Source organism: Diceros bicornis, chromosome 24 (genome assembly GCF_020826845.1).
Source record: "Diceros bicornis minor isolate mBicDic1 chromosome 24, mDicBic1.mat.cur, whole genome shotgun sequence".
Lineage (NCBI taxonomy): Eukaryota > Metazoa > Chordata > Mammalia > Perissodactyla > Rhinocerotidae > Diceros > Diceros bicornis.
The window spans coordinates 1,620,774-1,644,877 of record NC_080763.1 but is presented as its reverse complement, the minus strand read 5'-3'; the positions used below and the strand labels follow the sequence as shown (position 1 = coordinate 1,644,877).

Below are 24,104 nucleotides of genomic sequence, written 5' to 3'. Positions count from 1 at the left end.
GAGAGGCCATCTGTCCCTCGAGAGGCTGTTGACCGAAAGAGGCTGAAGAGAGATGTGGAGCCCACCTACAGTGGGGCCAGCCTTGGGCCTGATGAGAGCTTGGCCCAGAGCCCCCACGTTCATCATTCACAATGATGCCTCAGAAACTCTCCCAGAGCCCCTTCACCCTCCAACAGATGTCACCCCGGAGCCAGCCGTGGAAGATGTGCAGGATGAACACAGCAACACCGGCCCCAGGTCCCTCAGCGGGGTCATCCTGTCAGCGCTGGGGCCTAAGAACTCCTGGACTCGCTGCACTCCTACTGCTTCTGGTCCCGGGGGAACAGGAGCACGGGTGCCGCCTGCAGGAGCAGGTGGAGAAGGACAGCGAGCTGAAGAGGGGCAGCTGCCGACAGCCAGGTGCACACGCTGCAGGAGGAGCTGGACGAGCTGAAGGGAGGGGCTCCCTAACTGAGCAGCCTGCTGCCCCCAGCCGAGGTCAGTCCTGGGGCTCAGGGCTCCCCCACTGCCTGCTCCTCATGAGGAGTTTCCTGCTCCACAGCAGACGGCCCCTGAGCACCTCTGTGTGCAGCATGCCTGCTGCTGTCTTGGGAGAAGGCTCTGCTGGTAGCCGCCCCTTGCACACAGGGAGCCCAGGCTGCAGAGCTCACCCCGCTCGCTCTAGGGTGCTCAAGAGGCACCGGTAGTTGTCAGGGTTTAGCAGGTGGGGAAGGAGGCATTGCAGGTCAGCTGGGAAAGCCAGACCTACTCAATGAATGGTGCCTGGATAGTTGGTTTTCCACTTGAACAGGAGAAAATCAGCTTCTGTTGCATCCCTCACACAAATGTAAATTCCAATGAGTTAGGATCTAAATGTGAAATAAAATCGACATAGTAAACTATTGGAAAAGTTATAGGAGACTCTTAACATTATGGGGAGGTGCTTTCCATACATGTTTTAATGAATATCCTTGAACTGAAGTCATTTTGAACATTTTAATAATTTCTTTAAAATTTGAAACATCTTTTTGAGTAGAATACATTCTCTTTTGTAAAAATTAAAACACTAGAGAAATACATAAGCTAAGAAGTGGTAAAAACTCCTATTTCTCACCTACCTCCCAACTTTTATTCCTTGTCGGTAGTAAAATTTGGTGTGTAATCTCCTCCACTGTTTCCTGTGCTTTACCTACATATTTCTCCACCTGTACAAATAGGTTGGATATATTTTTGGTGTGTTTCTTTGCTATGTTTCTGATTTTCCTGCTCTCTTACAGTTTAGTAGTTGTAAACATTGGTTTCTCGATATTCCTTACATATTGAGGGTACCATCTTTTCCCTGTTATACATCCATGGAAAACATTTTCCTACCACATTGCTCATTTAATCTGGATCAGTGCTTGTCTTCCCAGATGTCAGTAACACTTCAAGAGGGAAACGGGTCTATGTGACAGGCTATTCAGGATCTCCGGGACCCCTGGGGCAACAACCAGTAGGACAACCCAAAACAAGAAACAAAACCCATCCCGCATGTTTCCAGATGCATCCTATGGGAAGGACGGCTCCAGTTGAGGACCACTGATGTCCTGGTCAGAGTTATCCACTATGTTCTCCTATCACGTTAAAGCTGTTTCTGTAGTTTCTCGTACCTGATGGTACAATTTGGTGCCTTTGTCTGTTCCTCTTGGTGCCTTTGTCTGTTCTTCTTGGTCAGACTGCCCAAGGTTTCTCACTGTTACAGGTCTTTCCAGACAGCCAGCCCTTGACTCCATTGCTCAGGTCTATGTTGTTGTTCCTGTCTGGTGAATTCTCCCTTCATTCTGCTGTCATTGGTTTTATTGTGGTGTTGTTCTGGCTCTTGGAGGGAAGTGCTCAGCTTGCTGTACAGGTGATATTCCCTGATACCTGCAGTGGAGGCTGTGTCCCTTCTTCCGTCCCCTTGTCCCCACGTCATGGATTTGCCTCATGCTGCTCTCATTGCTGTTCATTTCTAAAGAGTTTCTCCTGTCTGTCTGGATTCCCTCTTAACCTGAGAGTTTAGACAGATTTCAGTGTTTGTTGGGAGCAATATTTAGTGACTTATTTTTTACTTTTATTGCTTTAAGTCCAGTAAAAAGTCACTTATAATTTCTGCTTTTTGACTCTTTAGAGATTTCATTGTGGCTTAGCACACAGTCCATTGTGGTGACTGTTTCATCGTGGTTTGAGGAGAATGTTCGCTCTCCACTAGATGCTTACGTTGTCCCTGGGGCTGAGGCTAGATCTAGCTTTTTTGTGTTTGTCAGCAGATCTGTTTCCTAACTTACTGTATCACTTGACCTGTGGCTTTTTAAGAGAGGTAAGGTAGGTTTCCCTGTGGAAAGGGAAGGCACCTCCCTTGGGGTGCCTGTGTCTTCTTGTTTGTCCAGTTTTGCTTTATGTTTCAAGACCATATTGTTAGGTGCATAAGTGTCCCTGACAGTTATCAACACAGAGAACCCCTTTTTGTCCCATTTAAAGTCTTATTTCTTTATCTCCTTATTTTCAACCATATTATATCCCTTTATTTTATAACAATATTTTAACTCAACTTGAGAACCTTCATGTTTTTATAGAGCAATTTGATCTATTTACAATTGTGATTATTGATAAATTGGAATGTGAGTCTACCATTTAATTTAATTTTTAATTTGTTAGGTTTTCTCATGATTTTTCTATTCCTTTAGTGGGTGTCTTTCAGCTTTTAGGAACAACCATTTCTGCCTCTCTTTCTGTAAATGCTTAGAGTTGATCAGTTCCTGTGTTTTACACTCCCAACTCATCACCTTCCGGTCCCCGGCTTGAGAATATCTGATCTTAGTTCTGTGTTCTTATTTTCCCCATCAAGCAACCAGGATTGGATGTAAGTATACGTTTTATTGGTTACTTTGTTCACAACTGTTTATTGTATCCAAATTTTTCCTCCTTTTGGAAAGATTTGATGTTATTTTGGAACTCATATGACAGTGAAATTTTGAGATGAATCGAGTCTGAGATACTCCTTAGGTGCTGATGCTGGGGACCTAGCACCTAAACTCTTAAAGTTGCATTGGTGTGTCAGCAGAGTCGGGATGAGGTCAGAGATGTTTAAAACCGTGGAATTTAATGAGGTTTCCTGGAGACACTGTAGCTGTAGAAGGGACCAGGGCCCAGCCTAGGAGCAGGCAGTGTTTGCAGAGGTGCAGCTGAAGAGGGTCCAGGAAAGGGGACTGAAATCGTGGAGCATGAAGTTGCAGGACCCATGAGGGGAAAGGGTATTGCAGAAAGGAGGGGTGCTCAGCTGGGTGGGATACAGCTCTGATCAGAATGGAGAAAAGATGGCTGGACTCGGCCATGTGGCATCACTGGTGACCTCAGTCTCCTTGAGAGGGTGGGAATGAAGCTGGGTCTAGAGTGAGTGTAGGGGGTCCATGGGAGGGCAGTATGTATAAGGCACTTTATTTAAGAGGTTTAGCCATGAAGGGGAGTTGGGAAAGTGGACAGTAGCCAAAAGAGAGCCTGGGTCCAAGGGAGAGTTTTGTTTGTAAGGTGGAGATGAGCTAGCAGGTGTCTGTGCTGCAGGTAGGACCAGATGGAGAGGAAGAGTGTGCTGGGCCCTGAGGAGGTGCCGGGCTGGGCTCCTGTTATGAGAGGTTTGGGGATTCAATTGTAGATGTAAAAGAAACTTTCCACTCCAAACAAATGGGTTGAAGGTATATTTTATTATAGAGAGGATGGTAAAGGTGATAGTCCGCAAACAGATCTGAATAGGTCAAATAATAAGAGGGAAAAAACACCAGCTCGACTGGAATGGGAAAACATCCACATCAGCTGAGATAGCGGCACATTTGAATAGGTCATATAATAAGAGGGAAAAACATCAGTTCTATCGGATAGGGAAACACCAGATCGACTGAAGGGAAATGACACAAATCAACCAGAAAGAGAAACGCCAGGTTAACTGAAAAGAGAACACATCAGATCAATTACTTCACAATAAATCAATTACTCACAACATCCACGTCCCACTGCCGGGAGAGTCCTGTCAATTGTTTCGGCTGGGCGGAAATCACACGTCCTGGGCAAGGCGTCCCTTCCACAGGTGGAACTCTCACCGGGTCTCAGTCTCCAGCAATTTATATAAGCAGTTACAGAGTTTACAGAGAAAGCATTCAGTGTTCCCATGCACAAATGGTTATCAGTGGCGTACATGCACTGAGCCCCACACTCTGGCTATCGTCTCAGCCCAGTAGTTGTGTACGTGCATTGTTTACCCTGCTTATCCTCCCAGCCCAGCTCAGATGGCTAGTCTGCCCCAGGCTGCAGTGCCCGAAGGGCCTTGAATTTTTTACACATTGCAACTATCTCCATGGGAGAAGGGCCGGTTCCCACCACGCAGAAAGCAGCTTTTATATTTCTTTTTGTGCTGGTGGCTGTAGGTCAATGGAGCAGCCAAACATGGCTGTACTCATGTCACGACAGCTCTGCTGCCTGGCGCCGTGCAGAGAGAAAGAGGACGAGCTGTGCTCGTGGAAAGGGCGCCCTGTGCCTCTGCTCCTGTATTCCTGGAGCGTGAGGTTGGCAGTGGCTGGGAGTGGAGGGACGATGCAGAAGGTGTTAGGTGAACGACAGGGGGAGGAGGGAGAGGGAGAGAGGACACCCTGGCTTGGTCTTCATGGCTCACACGGAGTTCCCCACTGGGATCTCCGATCACCAGCTCTTGACTCTCTTTGATGTTTTCATCAAAATGTCGGCTCTCTTGATGGTTCCCAAGGCTATTATGAATTTGTTCATCAATGAAGGAAACTTTGGGTCATGTTTAAGGGATTCTATGTCAAAGGGGCTCTACATGTGTTTATTCAGTCCATCATCTTTACCCAATCTCTTTGTTTTTGGACAGGTTCCATACAACAGAGCAGCCAGGCCAGTGGCCTGCAGGTTCCAGGGTTTGGGAGATTTGCCCTCCAGAAAGCCGGTGCTGATTGGCATTCTCACAGGACGTGGTGCTCTGTCCCAGAGCCCGCTCTAATTCTGGGTGTCATGACATTGTAAATCCTGGGGCAGTTCTGTCAGGGCCCATCGTTGGCATTTCTGTGATCAGTGAGGGCAAACATTTTTCTGTGATCATTATCTGTCACTTCCCTGACTGTTTTGTTGCCTGCCTTGCTCACTGAGCTCTGAACCTTCTTGGTGGAACCAGGACGTTCACTCTTTATCCAGTGTGATTGCACGTTCCCTCAGTGTGCCCCTTGAGTACTTGCTTCAAAAATATCTGTTTTCTTTGCATTCTTTGATTCCTTGTACATATAATCTAGATTTAATCTGGAGCTTTAAAAATGTTTTATTGTGGAAAACCTTGAACATACACAAATTAAACAGAGAAGTGCGATAGCCCCCCATGTCTCTATTACCCAGCTTCAACATTTATTAATATTCTGATATTCCTGTTTCGTCCATATTTCTACCCACTCCCTACTTTCCATTGATTATTTTTTAATTAATAGATTTTTTTTAGGAAAGTTTTAGATGAACAGAGAAATTCAGCAGAGAGAGCAGAGCATTTCTCCCTCTTCCCCCACAGTTTCCCCTATGGTTAACATCTTGCGTGACCACCCGTGTTAGTGCGCTTCATTCCTTACAAGTGAGGAGCTGATGCTGCTATAGTGTTCGTAAGCAAGTCCGTAGTTTACATTAAGGTTCATTGTCTTGCTGTCATGTACTTGGATTTTGACAAATGCATAATCTCATGTATCCACCACGACAGTATCCTACGGAAGAGTTGGATTGCCCTAAAATCCCTGTGCTTTACCTCTTCGTCCCTTGCCCCCCAACTCCTGGCAACACTGATCTTTATACTGTTTCTATAGTTTTGCCTTTTCTGGAATGTCGTGTAATTGGAATATATGAAAACTATGGAACAGTGTATATAGCCTTTTCCAGTTGGCTTCCTTCACTTAGCAATATGTGTTTAAGTGTCCACTATGTCTTTTTGTGACTTGATAGCTCATTTCTTTTTTTTTTCTTTTTGTATATTGAGTCATAATATACATAGCAAAAAATGTTTCATCTTAACCATTTTTAAGTGTACACTTCAATGGCGTTCAATACATTTCCACAGTTGTACAGTCATCACCACCATTCATCCCCATAACTCTTATAAATCTGAAACTCTATACCTATCAAACAATAACCCTCCCTTCTCCCCTCCCCCCAGCCCTTGGCAGCCACCATTCTACTTACTGTCTCTATGATTTGACTACTCTCAGTTCATACAGTATTCGTCTTTTTGTGACTGGCTTATTTCAGTTAGCATAATGTCTCCAAGGTTAATCCATGTATAGCGTATTGGAGAATATGCTTAATTTTTAAGGCTGAATAATATTCCATTGTATGGATATACTACATTTTGTGTATCCACTCATGTGTCAATGGACACTTGGGTTGCTTCCACGTTTTAGCTGTTGTAAATAATACCGCTATGAACATGGATGTACAAATATCTCTTCAAGGCTCTGTTTTCAGATCTTTTGGGTGTATATGCAGAAGAGGAATTGCTGGATCACATGATAATTCTATGTTCAATTTTTTGGAGGAACATCAATACTGTTTTCCATAGCAGCTGCATCATTTTACATTCCTATCAACAGTGTACAAGGGTTCCCATTTCGCTGCATCTTGGCCAACACTTGCTGTTTTCTGTATTTTCAATAACACTCATCTTACTGGGTGTGAGGTGGTGTCTCATTGTGGTTTTGATGTGCATTTCCCTAATGATTAGTGGTGTTGAGCATCTTTTCATGTGCTTATGTGCCATTTCTAAGTCCTCTTTCGCAAAGGAGTCTTCAAGTCCCTGCCCATTTTTGAATTGGCTTGTTTTTAGTTGCTTAATTTAGGACTTCTCTGTATATTCTGGATACCAGTCTCTTGTCAGAAATACGATTTGCGAATATTTTGTCCCATTCTGTGGGTGCCTCTTGATGTATCAACTTATAAAATTTTCGTGGAGTCCAATTTTTCCATTGTTTTTCTTTTGTTACCTGCGCCTTTGGTGTCATATCCAAGAAATCATTGCCAAGTCTGGTGTCATGAATATTTGATCTTATGTTTTCTTCTAAGAGTTTTCTTGTTTGAGGTCTTACATTTATGTCCTTGATCCATTTTGAGTTAATTTTTGTATATAGCGTTGGATGGGGTCCAGCTTCAAGCTTTTGCATGGGGATATCCAGTTTTCCCAGCACCATTTGTTGAAAAGAAACCTTTCTCCATTCCATGGTCTTGGCACCCTTGTCAAAAATTACTTGACCATATATGTGAGGGTTTGTTTCTGGGCTCGCTATTCTATGCCATTGGTCTCTATGTCTGTCTTTATGACAATACCATACTATTGATTACTGTGGCTTTGTAGTAAGTTTTGAAATCAGAAAGTGTGAGTCCTCCAGTTTTGTTCTTCTTTTGCAAGATTCTTTTGGCTATTCTGAGTCCCTTGAGATTCCATGTGAATTTTAGGACGGGTTTTTCTATTTCTGCAAAAAACATCCTTAGGATTTGACTAGGGAATACATTGAATCTATAGATTGTTTTGGGTAATACTGACTCTTTAACAATAGTAAGCCTTCCAATCCATGAACATGGGATGTGTGTCCATTTATGAATGTCTTCTTTAATTTCTTTCTGAAATGTTTTGTAGTTTTTATGGTGTAAGCCTTTCATCTCCTTGGTTAAGTTAATTCCTAAGCCTGTTATTCTTTCTGATACTATTATAAATGAATTGTTTTTGTAATTTCCTTTCCAGAGAACTCATGGTTCGTGTCTAGAAATGCTGCTGATTTTTGTGTGTTGATTTTGTATCCTGCTACTTTTCTGAATTCATTTGTTAGATCAAACGGCTTTTTTGTGGAGTCTTTTGGATTTTCTACATACGACATGATATCATCTTCAAACAGAGACCATTTTACTTATTTCTTTCCAATTTAGATGCCTTTTATTTATTTATTTTTATTGCCTCATGGGTCTGGCTTGAACTTTCAATACTGTGTTGAATAGAAGTGGTGAAAGTGGGCATCCTTGCCTTGTTCCTGGTCTTAGAGGAAAAGCTTTCAGTCTTCCATCATTGAGTATTATGTTTGCTGTGTGTTTTTCATATATGGATTTTTTTATGTTGAGGCACTCTCCTTCTATTCCTAGTTTGTTGAGTTTTTTATCATGAAAGGGCATTGAATTTTGTCAAATGGTTTTCTGCATCAATTGAGTTGGTCATTTTTTCCCCTTCATTTTCTTGATGTGGCTTATTACATTGATCAATTTTTGTATATCGAACTCCCCTTGTATACCAGGAATAAATTTCACTTGGTGGTAGAGTATAATTCTTTTAACATGCTGTTGAATTCAGTTTGCTAGTATTTTGTTGAGGATTTTTGCATCCATGTTCATCAGGGATAATGGTCTGTAATTTTATTTTCTTTTAGTGTCCTTGTCTAGTGTTGGTATCAGGGTAATGCTGGCCTCGTAAAGTGAGCTTGGAAGTGTTCCCTCTTTTTCAATATTTGACAGAGTGTAAGAAGTCTTGTTTTTAATACTTATTTATATGTTTGGTAGAATTCACCAGTGCAGTCATCTGGTCCTGGGTTTTACTTTGTTGAGAGATTTTTTTTTTTAGATTTCTTTAAATATTGGTGACATATAACATAGGTAAGTTTTAGGTGTTCAAGATGATGATTTGTGAAAGGATTACCACAATACGGTGAGTTAACACCTCCATTCCCTCACATAATTAACTTGGTTTTTCTAGTGATCACTTTCAAGATCTACTCTCTTAACAACTTTCAAGTCTATAAGAATATAGTATTGTTAATTATGGTCACCATGCTGTACATTAGATCCCCAAAACTTGTTCATTTTACAGCTAGAAATTTGTGCAATTTGACTCACATCTCCCCATTTCCCCCAACCCCGCGACCCTGGGAAACCCATTTTTGTCTCTGTTCCTTTGAGTTGGGCTTTTTTAGATTTCACATATGAGTGAGAATATATAGTATTTGTCTTTCTCCGTCTGACTTATATCATTTAGCGCAATGCCTCAAGGTCCATCCATGTTGTCGCAAAATGCAGGATTTCATTCTCCTGCATGGCTGAATAATATTCCATTATATATTACATGTATACATATATCTCACATTTTCTTTATCTATTTATCCATTGATGGACACCTGGATTGTGTCCATGTTCTCTGTGAATAATGTTGAAATGAACATGGGGGTGCAGATATCTCTTCAGAATAGTGACTTCAATTCCTTTGGGTATACAGCCAGAAGTGGAATTGCTCATTTATATATATTTCTATTTTTATTTTTTTGAGAAAATTCCATATTTTTTCCATAGTGACTGTAGCAATTTACATTCATACCATCGGTGCACAGGGTTCTCTTTTCTACACAGCCTCGCCAACACTTGTTGTCTGTTGTCTCTTTGAGAATAACCATTCTAGCAGGTGTGAGGTGATATCTCATTGTAGTTTTGATTTCATTTCCCTGATGGTGAGTGATTACGAGCATCTTCTCAGGTACCTGTTGACCATTTTTATGTCTTCTTTGAAAAAGTATCTATTCAGGTCCTTTGACCATTTTCATATTGTTTTGTTGGTTTCTTTGCTGTTGAGTTGTAACAGTTTCTTATATACTGTGGATATTAGCCCCTTTAGTTTGCCAATTGTTTCATTTGCTATGCAGAAGCTTTTTAGATTGAAGTCATCACACTTGTTAAGTTTTGCATTTGTTGCTTGCACTTTTGATATTATATCCAAAAAAATCTTTGTCAAGACCAGTTTCATGGGGCTTTTTTCTCTATATTTTCTTCTAGTTGTTTTATATTTGGTGTCTTACATTTAAGTCTTTAATTCAATTTGAGATCATTTATAGAGTGGTGTAAAATAGGAGTCCAATTTCAGTTTTCTGCATGTGGTTATCCAGTTTTCCCAGCACCATTTGTTGCAGAAACTATCCATTCCCCATGGAGTCTTCTTAGCTGACTTGTCAACTGTTAGCAAACTGTATGTGTGTGGTTTTATTTCTGGATCCTTGATTCTGTTCCATTGGTCTAGGTGTCTCATTTTATACCTGTATCATACTGTTTTTATTACTATAGATTTGTAATAAAGTTTGAAATCAGAAATTGTGATGCCTTCAGCTTTTTCTTTCTCGGGGTTCCTTTGGTTATTGGAGGTCTTTTGTGGATCCACATGAATATTAGGATTATTTGTCCTATTTCTCTGAAAAATGCCATGGGAATTTTAATAGGAATTGCATTGAATCTTGAGATGGCATTGAGTAGCATGAACATTTTCAAAATATTAATTCTTCTGATCCATGATCATAAGATATCTTTTCATTTCTTTGTGTCTTTAAGTTCTTTCATCTGTGTCTTATAGTTGTCAGTTTCTAGATCTTTCACCTTCTTGGTTAAATTTATTCATGAGTATTTTACTGTTTTTGATGGTATTGTAACTAGGATTTTTTTCTTTATATCATTTTTAGATAGTTCATTGTTAGTGTAGAGAAAGGCAACCGATGTCTATATGTTGATTTTGTCTCCTGCAGCTTGAGTGAATTTGTTTATTAGTCCTAACAGTTTGGGGAGGAGTCTTTAGGTATTTCTCTACATAAAATCATATCTGCAAACAGAGACCACTTTGTTCCTTCATTTCCAATTTAGATGCTTTATATTTCTTTCTCTGGCCAAATGTCTCTGGGTGAGACTTACAGCAGTGTGTTGAAGAGTGGTGTTGAGACTGGGCACCCTTGTCTTGTTCTTTGTCTTAGCAAGAAAGCTTTCAACCTTTCACTGTTCAATATGATGTTAGCTGTGGGTTTGTTATGTAAACCTTTTATTATGTTCAGGTATGTTCCTTCTGTAACCCTTTCTTGAGAGTTTTTATCATGAGGTGGCGTTGAATTTTGTCAAACTGCTTTTTCTGCATTGAAAGATTATTTTAGGATTTTTATCTTTCATTCTATCAATGCGGTGTATCACATTCATTGATTTGCATCATGTTGAACTTGATCATGTTGTTTGATCCTTTTTTTTGAGTTTAGATAGTTTTGTTCTAATGTGTCTTGGAGAAGAAAGTTTTAGTTTGAAATTTTAGGGTGACCAATCGGCATCAGGACCTTGGATGTCTACATCTCTCCCCAGATTTGGGAAGGTGTCAGCTGCTACTTTTTTAAGTCAACTTTCTTTTCCTTTCTCCCTGTCTTCTCCTCTGGTACTTTAATAATGCTTATCTATTTCTTTTCAAGGTATCCCATAATTCATACTACCTTTCCCCAATCCTATCCGTTCCTTTTTTTCTTTTTGCTCCTTTGACTGGATGATTTCAAATGACACATCTTCTAGTGCACTAATTATTTCTTGTACATGGTTGAATCTGATTTAGAAGGTCTCTATTGAATTCTTCAGTTCAGTCATTGTGTTCTTCAACTCTAGGATTTCTGTTTGTTTTTCCTTAATGCTTTCTGTTTCTATGTTGAACTTCTCACTTGTTCATGCACTATTTCCTTATTTCATTTAGTAGTCTGTCTGTGTTTCCTTAGAGTTTTATGAATTTCTCAAAGAGCATTGTTCTGAAGTCTTTGTCACATAGTTCCTATATCTCCATTTCTTGGTCGGTCATTGGAGTTTTATTCTTTTTCTTTGGTGGTGTCATGGATCTTTGATTATTCATGATCCTTGTGGCCTTCCGTTGGTGTCTGCAAATTTGAGGAAGTAGACACCTCTTCCACTCATTACAGACTGGCTTTAGTAAACCAAAGCCTTCACATTCAGCCCATCTAGGGGTCCTGGGTGGGCCATCTGGTGGTGTCCAGGGGCAGGCTTGCTGCTGGAGCCCTTGAGCAACCTGGTACTGGGGTGAGTGGAAAGCTTGCGTCCACAGTATTGTGTCTGGCCCTGGGCAAAACTGGGACCCTGAGATCATGAGTAGCCCCACTGGAGCCTGTTTTGGCAGGTCCTCATTGAGATCCTGTGACCACAGTAGTCATCCAGGGCCATGAGAGTTGGCCAGTGCTGGGATGATCTGAGAGTTTTGGCTCACGGGAGCCTGCCAGGAGCCTGTGCCATGAAAGACAGTTTGTGCTGGTGTAGGCCAGAAGTCTAGATTCCTGGGAACCTGGGGCCACAGGAGCTACCTGAGATTGCAGGAGCCAGCAGGCGCTGGGTCAAGATGGAAGCCTGGGTTCATGGGAACCTGCCGGTGCCTGGTGCCATGGGAGCTGCCTGGGGCCGCCTGAGTCAGCAAGCACCTGGGTGGGCTGGGGGTTTGGTTCTGTAGAAGCCTGTCGGAAGCCTGGTTCCATGAGAGCTGTCTACGGCTGCTGGAACTGGCAGGTGGTGTGGTGAGCCATGGGCCTGTGTTCCTAGTAGCCCCCGGGGAGCATGGAGCCATGGAATCTACCTGGGGTTGTTGGAGCCAGTAAATGCTAGAGTGACCTGGGGTCCTGGGTTTGTGAGAGCCCAATGGGTGCCCTGTTATGGAAGCAGCCTGTGGCTGTGGGTGCTGCCTGTGGCTGCCAGGAGTAGGCAGAAACTTGGGGAAGCCAGGGTCTGAATTCATCAGAGTCCACCAGGAGCCTGGTGCCAATGACACCACTTGTGGTCACAGGAGCCACCTTGGGCTGCTGAAGATCGCAGCCCCTAGGCTGATATGGGGGCCTGGGTTTCCAGGAGCCTGATGGGAACCTGGTGTCAAGGATGCTGCTTGGGGCCGCCAGAGCTGGCATGCTCCAGGGTGAGCCAGGGGCCCGGATTTGCAGAAGCCTGCAGGGAGCCAGCTAGGTCCACAGGAGTCAGCCTGGGGCTGGGGCAGGCTGGCTCAGGGATTTGTGGTGAAGTCGAGCATTCACTTTACTCTCCTTTCGTTGGGAGGTTTTTGATTACTGATTCAGTCTGCTTGTTTGTTACTGGTCTGTTCAAGATTTCTGTTTCTTCATGATTCAGCCTTCATAGATTGTTTCTAGGAATTTATCTATTTTGTCTAGGTTACCCAATTTGTGAATGTACAGTAGTTCAGAATAGTCTCTTCTGGTCTTTTTCTTTCTGAAGCATCAGTTGTAATGCCTCCTCTTTCATTTCTGATTTACTTTATTTGAGTCATCTCTCTTTTTTTCCCTAGATATTGTATCTAAGGGTTTGTCAATTTTATTTTTTCAAAAAATCAACTCTTACTTTTATTGATATTTCATACTGTCTTTCATTTTTTCCCACTCTCCTCTTGGTGACTTCCATCCTTCTGCTAACTTTGGGTTTCATTTTTTCTTTTTCTAATGCTGTGTGTTGTAAATCAGGTTGTTTCTTTGACATCCTTCTTCTCTTATAATGTACAAGTTTATCACTACAAAGTTTCCTCTTAGTACTACTTTTGCTGCATCCTATAAGATTTGGTGTTTTTATTTTTTCTTTTTGTATGTCTTGAGCTATTTTCTAATTTCCCTTTTGATTTCTTCTTTGATCTAGTGGCTGTTTAAGAGTTTGTTGTTGAACTTCCATGTATTATGAATATCCCAGTTTTCCATCTGTTATTGACTTTTGGTTTCATGCCATTGTCTTTGGAAAAGATACTTGGTATGATTTCAGTCTTCTTAATTTACTTAAGACTTGTTTTGTGACCTAACACGTGATCTGTTCTGGAAAATAATGTGTGCCCTTGAGAAAAGACTGCATTTTGTTGCTGTTCAGTAAAATGTTCTGTGTATGTCTGATAAGTCCATTAATGTTTTCATGTCTGCTGTTTCCTAATTTTCTATCTGGATATTCTATCCATTGTTAAAAGTGGGGTACAGAAGTCCCCTACTATTTGCAAGTTATATAACTGAGAATGCTCTAATATTGAGACTATATAAAGATCTCTTAGAACTCAATTATAAAAAACAAAGAAGTTTGAAATGAAACTTCATTCAAAGAAGTTTGAAATGAAACCATTTTCATTGGTTACCCAATGAAAATGGGTAACTAGCTGCAATGGACATGTCTCCAGGAGAAACATAGATGGCCAATAAGCACTAGATAGATGTTCAGTATCATAAATTATTAGGAAAATGTAAATTCAAAGCATAGTGTAATACTATTTCACACTCAAAATGAAGGCTATACTCAACATAATGGAAAGTAACAAGTGTTAGTAAAGATATGGAGAATGGGAAACCCACATACATTACTGGTGGGAAAGTAAAATGATGCAGCCACTGCAGAAAACAGTTTGCCATTTTTAAAAATCTTAAACCTAGAATTCCCATGGACCAGGAGAGTCACAAGGTAGGTATGTCCAAAAGACCATTGGAAACATATGTTCAAAGAAAAACTTTTCCATGGATATTCAAAGCAACATTATTCACAATGGTCCAAAAGTGGAACAAACCCAAATTTCTATCCAGTTATGACTGCATAAACCAAATGTGCTCTATTCATAATATAGGACATTATAGAGCCATAAAAAGGAATAAGCTACTGCTACATGCTCGGCCATGGATGAACCTTGAAACATGTGTGCTCACTGAAGTCGCCCACAAAGGCCACAGATAGCATGATGCCATTTGAATGAACTGTCCAGAATAGGCAAACCAATAGGGAGAGAAAACAGATGAGTTGTTTTCATGGGCTTGGGTTAGGAGAAAATAGTGTGAATGAGTATGGGTTTGTTTGGGGGTGTTGAAAATGTTCTGGAATTAGATAGTGGTGATAACCACACGACATAATCATTGTACTAAATGGCACTGAACTGTATACTTTAAATGCTTACAACAGTGTATTCTGTGTTAAGCAGATTCTCCATAAAATTTTTGAATTTTTTAAATTAATCAGGGTAATGATTAATTTTAATTTAGTTAATTTAAAGTTGGTTGGGATAGTTAATAAGGGTAATTAATAGAGTTATTAGGGGTAGGGCACATTGTAGCCAAGAGAGTAAATATCCGATGATGGCTATAGTAACAGATCCTATAATTGTACAAGCAACAGTCTAAAATCCAGTCTGTTTCCATTGTCCCCAACTTGGAGAGACCAGCCATGAAAATATGTCAGTGATCTCGTGGGCCTTGGGTATCTTTTAAAAGATTTAGGTAACATTACACAATATTTTAACCTCTTGGGCCATCTGGTGGAGGTAGGTTTGAACTTGTGAGTTGATGTACATTCAGCAAGTGGTTCTAAGAAAGGCAAAAACCCCTCCTTCGTTGGTTGGTATAGACAGTCTAGGGACAGGCCATTCTCTAAAACCATTTAGGCAAGAGACTCATGAGACTGTTCCACAAGGGCTAGGATAGGGTCTTATGGAGTTGTTGTCGATGTTGGGTTAAGGTTTTCGATACTTCTTGGTTGCCTCAGTTACCTGATTTTGTGTGGGTAGGGCCACCGCACCTGTGCCCAGTCCAGTCAGTCAGTCCTAGTAGAAATCAACACCCAGTCCTATAGGACTGACAGTGTCTCTATGGGTTGGTGGTAGCCAGTCAGGGCAGGAACCTCGGGGGACCCGCAACCTGAGGGAAGCAGGCTGAGATAGACACAATGATGCATTGCAGAATATAGCCTGGAGAAATCTGCTCAGAGGGCTGGGGAAGAGAGAGCCTCACTGGGTGAGAGCCTTGTGATATCAGCCTACAGTAAAACCCAAAAGTGGATGCTCCTGGTGTGAAATATTCATTAGGGCCCTTGGAAGTAAAACCAGTAATTTGCACCCATTCACTAGTTACCTATGCTATATGATTTCAGGGGGTATGGTTAAAGTGTTTGTTGGCCAAGAGCTGTTTGGGCCTGGGCACAAAATCACCAAGGTGGCCTCGAAGGCTACCCCAAAATGACCCCTCCAGGAGCAGTTGGGGCAGAAAGTGGGGGGAGCATTTTGAAGAAAGCCTGGGGCAAAGATGTTGTGCGATTGAGTTGGGTACAACTGAGTGTCTCCGCAGGGTAAGCCCTTCAGCTGGGGTACAATAGATGATTGGAGGCCAAATGACAGACCCTGTGACTCCTGATTCCCAGTGCACGGGCAGGCCTCTCAGCCCATTGGACATAAATGGTGGTGGTGTTGTGAAGCATCTTGATGGCAGTGTGGAAAGTATAGGGGACATGTGGTGGGAGACGTCATGATAGTGTCGGGAGGAGCTGTATGTGAGATTACGGTGTTGAAGGGAAAGGACTGGAAGCAGGTGCAGTGGGTGTGTGACCAACAATGGTCAGTGAAGGGACAGCCGGGGTGTAACTGGGGAAAGCAGGGACCAGCAGAAGTCATGTGTTTAAAACAAGACACCAGGCCCAAATGGAGCCGCTTAGGCTATGCCTCACATAAACAAGTCGAGACTTAATTAGACTTTTGGCCCTCCCAGGAATAGAATCTTAAAGCAGTCAATCAGGAATCACCTGATGCGCAGCAGGTAGCTCATCTTCCTGATAGAGCCCTGCCATCCTCTAAGGAAGGTAACCTTGCAGTAACCAACCCGCTTTTTTATCTAGTGTAACTTCCTTGTTCTTGCTCCCTTCTGCCTATAAAATCCTTCATTTTGTAGAACTCCTTGGAGTGCCTTTCTCTCTGCTAGACTGGATGCTGCCTGATTCATGAACTGTTGAATAAAGCCAATAAGATGTTTAAAATTTGCTCAATTTTATTTTGTTTTGTACCAGTTTGGTGGCAGCAGTGGGATCCAAAGGAGACACCTGATGGCTTCGAGGATGAGAAACACAGTCATTGGTACCCTCAAAACCTTTGAGTTCTCCATCTTTTTCACTGTTTCTGAGGGCTGTGGGTAAGTTCCTCTTGGATATGAGATCCACTCTGTTTGCCGTGAGCTCCTGATCTAACTGGCTTTCCAGTCCAGGGTGAGTGGGTCAGTCTAGACTGACAGGATGCTCTAAGAGAGCATCAGTCTTAGCATTTGGTTAGTCAGCAGTGCCAGGCAAAGGCTTAGCGGTTCAGCTTGAGCTGCCAGATGGTTCTGCCAGGAACCCGAGTCCCTGGCCCTTAATTAGTCCACAGTCCCCATTTGTTGGGGTCTGCTGGTTGAGTCTGCAGTCTCCATGTGTTAGGGTCTGCTGCTTCAGTCTGTGGTTCTTGCTAATGGAGAGGAGTGGAAGAAATGTGTGCTCCATGCACACCCAGTCTTTGAAAACTTCCCACGTGCATTTTACATGCATTTTACCCTCTGTTGACTGTAGATGCGTTCTAAGGAAATGGTGAAGGCACAGTGAGGAGGAACTGTGGGTTTCTGCAAGACTACCTCGAGGAGTGCCGCCCCCTCAACCTGAACAGCCACCTGGCACTAGTAGAAATGAAAGACATCCCATCACCGTGGATAGGAAGACTCCTTATTGTGCCGGTGTCAACATTATCCAAAGAGATCAACAAATGCAGTGTAGTCCTTATCAAAATTCCAAGGGCGTTTTGTGCTGAAATAGAAAAAAACCTAACCTAAGATTCTTATGGAGTCTCAAATAAGCCCAGATACCAAAAATAATCTTGAAAGGAGATACTAAGTTGGAGGACTGATTCTTCCTGATTGAAAACTTACTATAAATCTACAGTATCAAAACAGCATTGTCATGGCATAAAGACAGACATATTGACCAATGGAAACAGAATTGAGAGCCCAGAAATTAACCCTCACCCATGTGATCAAATGATGTTTGACAAGGGTGTCAAGATTATTCAATGGGGAAAAGTCTTTTCAACAAGTTGTGCTGGAAAAAGTGGATATCTACATGCAAAAGAATCAACTTGGACATTTACCTAACACTGTACGCAAAACTTGATTCCCAGTGAATCAAATACCTAAGTGTAAGAGCTAATGCTATAATACCCTTAGAAGAAAACATAAGGCAAAACTTGACAAGATAGGATTTGGTAATGATTTCATGGTTCTGACACCCAAGAGCAGCCAATAAAATAGGAAAATACATATGCTGGACTTCATGGATATTAAAAAGTTTTGTGCCTCAAAAGTCATTATCAACAGAGTAAAAGCACAGCCCACAGGATGGGCGACCATATTTGCAAACCATGTATCTGACAAAGGCTTAATATCCAGAATAGATAGAGAACTCCTAAATTCGACAACAAAAAACAAACAACTCAAATCAAAATTGAACAAAGTATATGAGTAGACATTTGCTCAAAGAAGATCTGCAAATAACCAATAAGCATATGAAAAGATGCTCATCATCAGTAATCATTAGGGAAATGCAAATCAGAAACACAGTGAGAGACCACCTCACATTCATTAGGATGGCATCTATCAAAAAAAAAAAAAAAAAAGAAGAAGAAAAAGAATAGAATCACTGTTGGCCAAGATGTGGAGAAGTTGGAACCCTTGTGTACTGTGGTGGGAATATATAGTTGCTGTAGAAACCAGTATAACAATTCCTAAAAAAAAATAAAAATATAATTATATAGGACCCAGCAATTCCTCTTCTGGGTGTATACCCCACCAAGGAGTTGAAAGCATGTTCTCAAAGACACATTGCAACACCCATGTTCATGGCATCATTATTCATAATAGCTAAAACATGGAAGCCACCCAAGTATTGTAATCGAGGAAGGGCTCACAGCCCAATGCACCCCTTAGCCAAACGGGATACCCACTCTTGTAGAAGGGAAAAAAGCTTTATTAGGAGGTTGGCCAGCAAGGAGACAAAGGTTAAATCTTTCTCCCCAATGGGCTGTTGAAAAGGGCTTTTCAAGGGCAAAGGAGTGGGTGCAGTAAGTTTGGGAGCAGTCCTAGGTATTTTGTGTAAGCACAGATTTTCATGTTCTGTCACACATCCCACGTTCAAAAGGCAGTGTCCTTAACATGATTAGCTGGGGAGTTCTTGGTCCCCCAGTTCATCCTCCAGTCACTTATGCAGTTGCAGTTTGAGTCTTGCAAGCCATCTTGTTGTCTCATTGGCTCAAAGTAGTTGAAACTTGCTTAAGGAAGAGAAATGGAGTTTCTGAAAAGCAACTCACGGCCCAAGATTAGATCCTTAGTAAATATCATATGGGATATGGCTTAAGAAAGTAGTCTGCAAGGTACTGTTGAGAAAAATCTGGCTGGAGCCCCATTTTATTTTGGGCTTGGTTGTGGGCCTTGCTATGGTATCTGTCCAGGGATGTATGGATGAGCAAAATGTGCTATATACATACAATGGCATATTATTCATCCTTGAAAAATGAAGGAAAGTCTAAGATACGGCACACCATGGATGAACCTTCAAGATATTACTCTAAATGAAATAAGCTAGTCACAAAAATACAACCCTGTGTGATTTCCCTTCTATGAGGTTCCTGAAATCACCAGATTCAGAGAGACAGAAAGTAGAATGGTGTTTGCCAGTGGCTGGGAGGAGGGGGAATGGGGAGTAATTCATGAATGGGTATAGAGTTTCAGTTTTGCAAGATGAGAAGTGTGAAGATGGATCGTGGTGATGATTGCACAGCAATATTAATGTCTTCAATACACTTAAAACATACTTAATGTATCTATGGGGCCTGATGACTTGTCCTGGCTGAGCACATGCTTGTGCTGTTGCACATCTTACCCCTCACTGTACATTTGGGAAACTGGCCTAGAAAGAAGCAGATACCGTCCCAGACCACAGGAGGTCGTCAGAGTCCTGAAGACTAGAGAGAGCTCCAGCTTACTTGGCCGAGGCTCCACCCCTTCCCTCAGGTTTCCTTTGGTAATGAGAGGCGTTAAGATCCTAGAGGATTGCTGCCCACCCCTTTCCATATGGGGTCATTTTCCTCTCCTCATCATCACATGTGCACAGGCACACTCACTCACACTTGAATTCTCATATGGAGAACTCGGAGGTGCAGTCAAAAAAGAGCCAACACTGGGCAAGTGACAAGAGGCATGAGGGAGAGAGGTTGGAGGCAGCTCTCCCACGGGGCAGTAGCATCCATTCTCCTCGATTCGTGCGCAGGGGCCCAGAGATGGGAAGAGGAATCCCTAAGGTTCCTAGGTGTCTACCTATTCCAGATCCATCCCTGGCCCAGCCTGGGGATCACAGGACTGGGGTCCTGCAGTCCACCTCTGTGGGCACTCAGAACTGTCATGAGCCCATCCTCCCCTTGTGTAGGCATTGGGAACAGGAGAGAATACTTCAGTGAGGGTCCTCCTGTATAAAGTGGAGTGCATCCAGCGAGTGACTCCAAGTGTTCCATGCACTCACAACATGTCTGTTGGACTAGGTTCTCTGTTGATGACCTACTGTGCTCTGAAACCCTGAGAAAATGATTTCCAGCCCCTGGAGATCCTTTAGAACTGAGGATGCTAGGGGGCTTGGGTGGATGAGAACTGAGGATAAGGAAGAAGATGCCAGAGCACTGGACACCAAGTCTAGAGTCCAGGGAGAAGACTAATCCTTGTTGGACCCTTGCGGTCCTCATCTGGAGGTAAGGGGAACCATTGTCATGGCAGCAGTTAGGATGCGTTAGGAGTGAAGAGGACACCTGGTGGGGAACAGCAAGAGGGGGGCACGGTAGGCTCCCAAGACTCCTCCCACTCCCTCGAAGCTGACAGGTCCTGCTGCTTTACCCCTGGGATCCTGGAGAGCCTCTGCCTTGAGGACACCTGAAGAAAGGTTGCTTTCTGTTTGGAGTTCCTGCCTGGGCAACAGTGCTAGTGCTGGCCACGAGGGGGCGGGCAGCCTCTTGTGTCAGTGGTGGCCAGTGAGTTTTTGTTTTTATTTTTTTTCAGTTGTATTGAGATATACTTGATATACAACACTAAGTTAACATTGCTGTGTGGTATATTTGAAACTTGCTAAGAGATAGATCCTAAAACTACTCATCATCAGGAAACAATCTTTTATTTCTGTTTGGTGATTGATGTTAACTAAACTTATTTTGGTAACCATTACATAATATATATATATCAAGTCATTCTGCTGTAAACCTGGAATTTACTCGGTGTCCACTGAACTTTTCTTGAGCTCCTGGAGCAGCGAAGAGTCAACCAGAGGTCTTTCTGGCTGTCCCCCTGCCTCAGAAACAACTTGTACCTCCTATTAATAGTGTTCATCTCCAAAATGAAAGTTGGTCAAAAGCAGGGGGCGAGGTGCAAGATCTACCCATGTACTCATTCAGCAGCTGTGCCCTGAGCACTCATCCTGTGCCAGGTGCCCTGGTGGGCTGAAGTGAAGGATGAAAATGACCAAGTGGTCCCTGCCTGCTGGGAGCTCACAGTCTAGATGGGAAATGGACAAAAGCAAAGACATGAGAAAGAAAAGAGCAAATGCTGTAGAGAAACACATCAGGGGGCTGTGAGGGAGGGCTGGGCATCACTGGGTAGGAGGGTCTGAAAGACCTCACTAGGGTGACTATTTCTGGTACCAGAATGAAAAGAAGGAGCCTGCCCTGCACAAGTCTGGGAGCAGTGTGTCAGGGAAATGGCACCTGAGCTCACAGGCAGAAGTGAGTTTGGCCAGAGGAGGTTAGAAAGGTGGCCAGTGCAGCTGGAGGGAGGCTGGGAGGAGAGAACAGGAGCTGGGGTGGAAGGTAGGGCCAGGGCCTGGTAGGCTGTGTTCGTTACTTTTCCCTCTCTGACTTCATTGCCCCTAACCTTGCATTTCAAAACATCAAATGTTGACAATCTCACAATTTTTGTGGATCAGCAATCAGGCATGTTTTAGCTGGGTGCCTCTGTCTCAGTGAGTTGAACAGATTGGGGCTGTGGCCTCAACTGAGGCTCGACTGGGGGAGGACTGGCCCACAAGGTCACTCTCAGCCTTCAGGATTCATTTTGGATTGAGAGCCTGAGTTCCTTTCTGTCTGTTGGCCCAGGCACTCCCTTGCTTCTCTCCTCAATGTGCCTCACACATTGGGCAGCCCCAATACACCGGTATTTGATTCCTCACTTCCAGGGATTTGACAGAATGAGAGAGAGAGAGATGGCACATGAGAGAGGGAGCAAGAGGAAGTGAGAGACATTTTTAGTTAAAATTTAGACAAGACATCCCATCACTTTGGCTCTTATTATGTTCAGAAGCCAGTTACTAACCACTTTGTGGTTCCACGGGGATGTGTATAATATGGGTGGGGCTTACTGAGTACCACTGTGGAGGCTGCCCACCTCATAGACCAAGATGAGACACTTGGGTCTCATTCTCCATAAAACAGGAAACAATCGAATGGTTTTATGTCACACGATGGCAATATCTGAATTTCCATTAGTTGCAACCCCCTCATGGTGCTGACCTGAAAATGAGGCCAAGTTGGAAATGACTGTCCCAATATCACATTCTTGGAGCCCAGGCCTGTTTTGAGTGGTGTTCTGTACTACATCCCACCCCTCCTTGTTATTCTTCCATCTCTAAGTTTGTGCCTTAGGTACATGTGACACCAGCCCACAGGGGTAATAGATATTATCTCATATACACCGGGTGATGTCCCTAGGAAGTAGATTCTAGGCTGATCCCCATGGTGCAGGTTTAGAGACTGGGGAGGACCTGAGAGGCACAGGGACTATCCCAGGATGAAGAACTAGTAAGGAAAAGGAGGTCTGCATTCATCTCTGTCTCCTTAAAGCTAGGTCCCTAGTTAGGTTTCCAGGGAGCTGTGGGTAGGGCTGTGTAGGCTCATTGTGTACAGTTCAGGAGATGACGTGGGGTCATAGACCTCAACAGATCTTAGAACTCAGGTAACCACGCACCCACAGCACCCCATCCAGCTCACTTGATTGGAGACAGTCAACAGGCAAAGATGTTTTGTTGTTGTTTCCCAACTTTTGGAGGATCTGGGCTCAAAAAATCCCAGAAAGAGAATCTTTTTGGTAGTTGGCAATGTTGGCTCAGCCCTCATTCTTGACGCCTCTGGGTGTCTGGCAGGAGGCAGTGAAAGGTAACACGCGACAGCCCAGGAAAGGCTAGTGCAGGCCAGGACACAGCTGTGATCCCACCTGATCAGCCCCACACCCCTTGCCCCTCTTTGTGTGTGTGTGTGTGTCTGCATGTGTCTGTGAGGAGGGGAGAAGTCAGGACATAAGGGTCGGGTCATTCCTGAGCAGGAGCTGGTTGTTAGGTGTCGGAAACCTGGTGAGTCTGTCATGTTCATACCCCAGGCCATGCCTGGCAGCATGAGAAGGTGAGCTCCTCTAATCATGATACCGAGCATTAGAGGATTCATCTCCTTCCCTCCCTGACCACAGTTCTTTGCAGGGATGCCCCTCTGTGCGTGAACTGAGCAGCAGACTTTCTCTTGGGGGTCGGCCCCAGTGGCAGTGTGCATGCAGCCCCTGATTCCTTCTGGCCCAGCTCCCAGGCAGTCTTTGCAGAACTCCACTCAAGAGGTTGTCGAGTAGTTGCCCAGTGGTTTCAACTCCACCTACTCACTAGACAAGGGGCAGGTACATGAGGCCACCCACACTTTCCAGTGTTCCTCTGAGATGAGAGCAGGAGCAGAGGGTCTCCACACTCAGAAGCTTGAGATGACGGGGTTGGACTAGAACTAGGGCGGAACCAGACTGGGGCTGTCCCTTTTTCAAGCTAAAGCGGATGTACATGAATGTCACCTTGCCTGGTTAGGAGAGGAGCTGCCGTGACCCTCTTACCCTTGTCCAGTGTGAGCTTCTGGAGGCCACTGAGGCAGAGCCAGAGGGTAAGGGGGACTGCAGGCTGGGTATTCCTGGAAGGGAGGGGGATCTTTCCTGTGTTTAGAAGGACACATGGAAAGTCAGCTATGTGGGTGAACCTTTCTCTTTATCCCGCTCCAGCGTCAGCTGCAGAGCTCCAGCCAGCGGCAGAAGCAGAGCAGTGGGCAGTGGTGGAGGTAGAGCTGGCTCCAGCTCCGTTGACACCTCCTCCTCTAGCGCTGGAGTCAGCGTCCCCTCCATCAGCAGTGGTGGAGCTGGAGCAAGGGCCAACATGGGCTCCAGCAGGAGTGGGAGCTGCTGAGCTGGAGTCACCTGGACCATCATTTCTAGTGAGAAGTCCATCTCCACCTGTGGCTCTTAAGGAGGGTGAGAAGCTTAATCTCACGGCCTTCCCTCTTAAGCTGGTGATGGAGCTGTTGACCGTGATGGATCCGGTGAGCAGCTGGGCTTTCAGGGCGGGATGGGGCAGGCCTTCCCTCTGCCATCGTTGCCCCAGACCTGATCCAGACTGCTATGATCTGGGCC

At 43.6% G+C, this 24,104-nt stretch overlaps 1 protein-coding gene and 1 long non-coding RNA gene across 3 annotated transcripts in view; both read left to right on the top strand.

Moving 5' to 3' along the window:
- LOC131420735 (ral guanine nucleotide dissociation stimulator-like) overlaps positions 1 to 24,104 on the top strand; it is a 132,665-nt gene that overhangs the window by 103,205 nt on the left and 5,356 nt on the right. The gene's annotated exons all lie outside the window — the stretch shown is intronic.
- On the top strand, positions 267 to 23,980 carry LOC131420744 (uncharacterized). 2 transcript variants are annotated; one of them, XR_009223652.1, is made up of 3 exons: positions 267 to 477; positions 16,636 to 16,757; positions 23,700 to 23,980. It is a non-coding gene; the product is annotated as an uncharacterized LOC131420744 (long non-coding RNA). The 2 variants fall into 2 exon arrangements; XR_009223653.1 differs by lacking the exon at positions 267 to 477 and adding an exon at positions 16,358 to 16,388.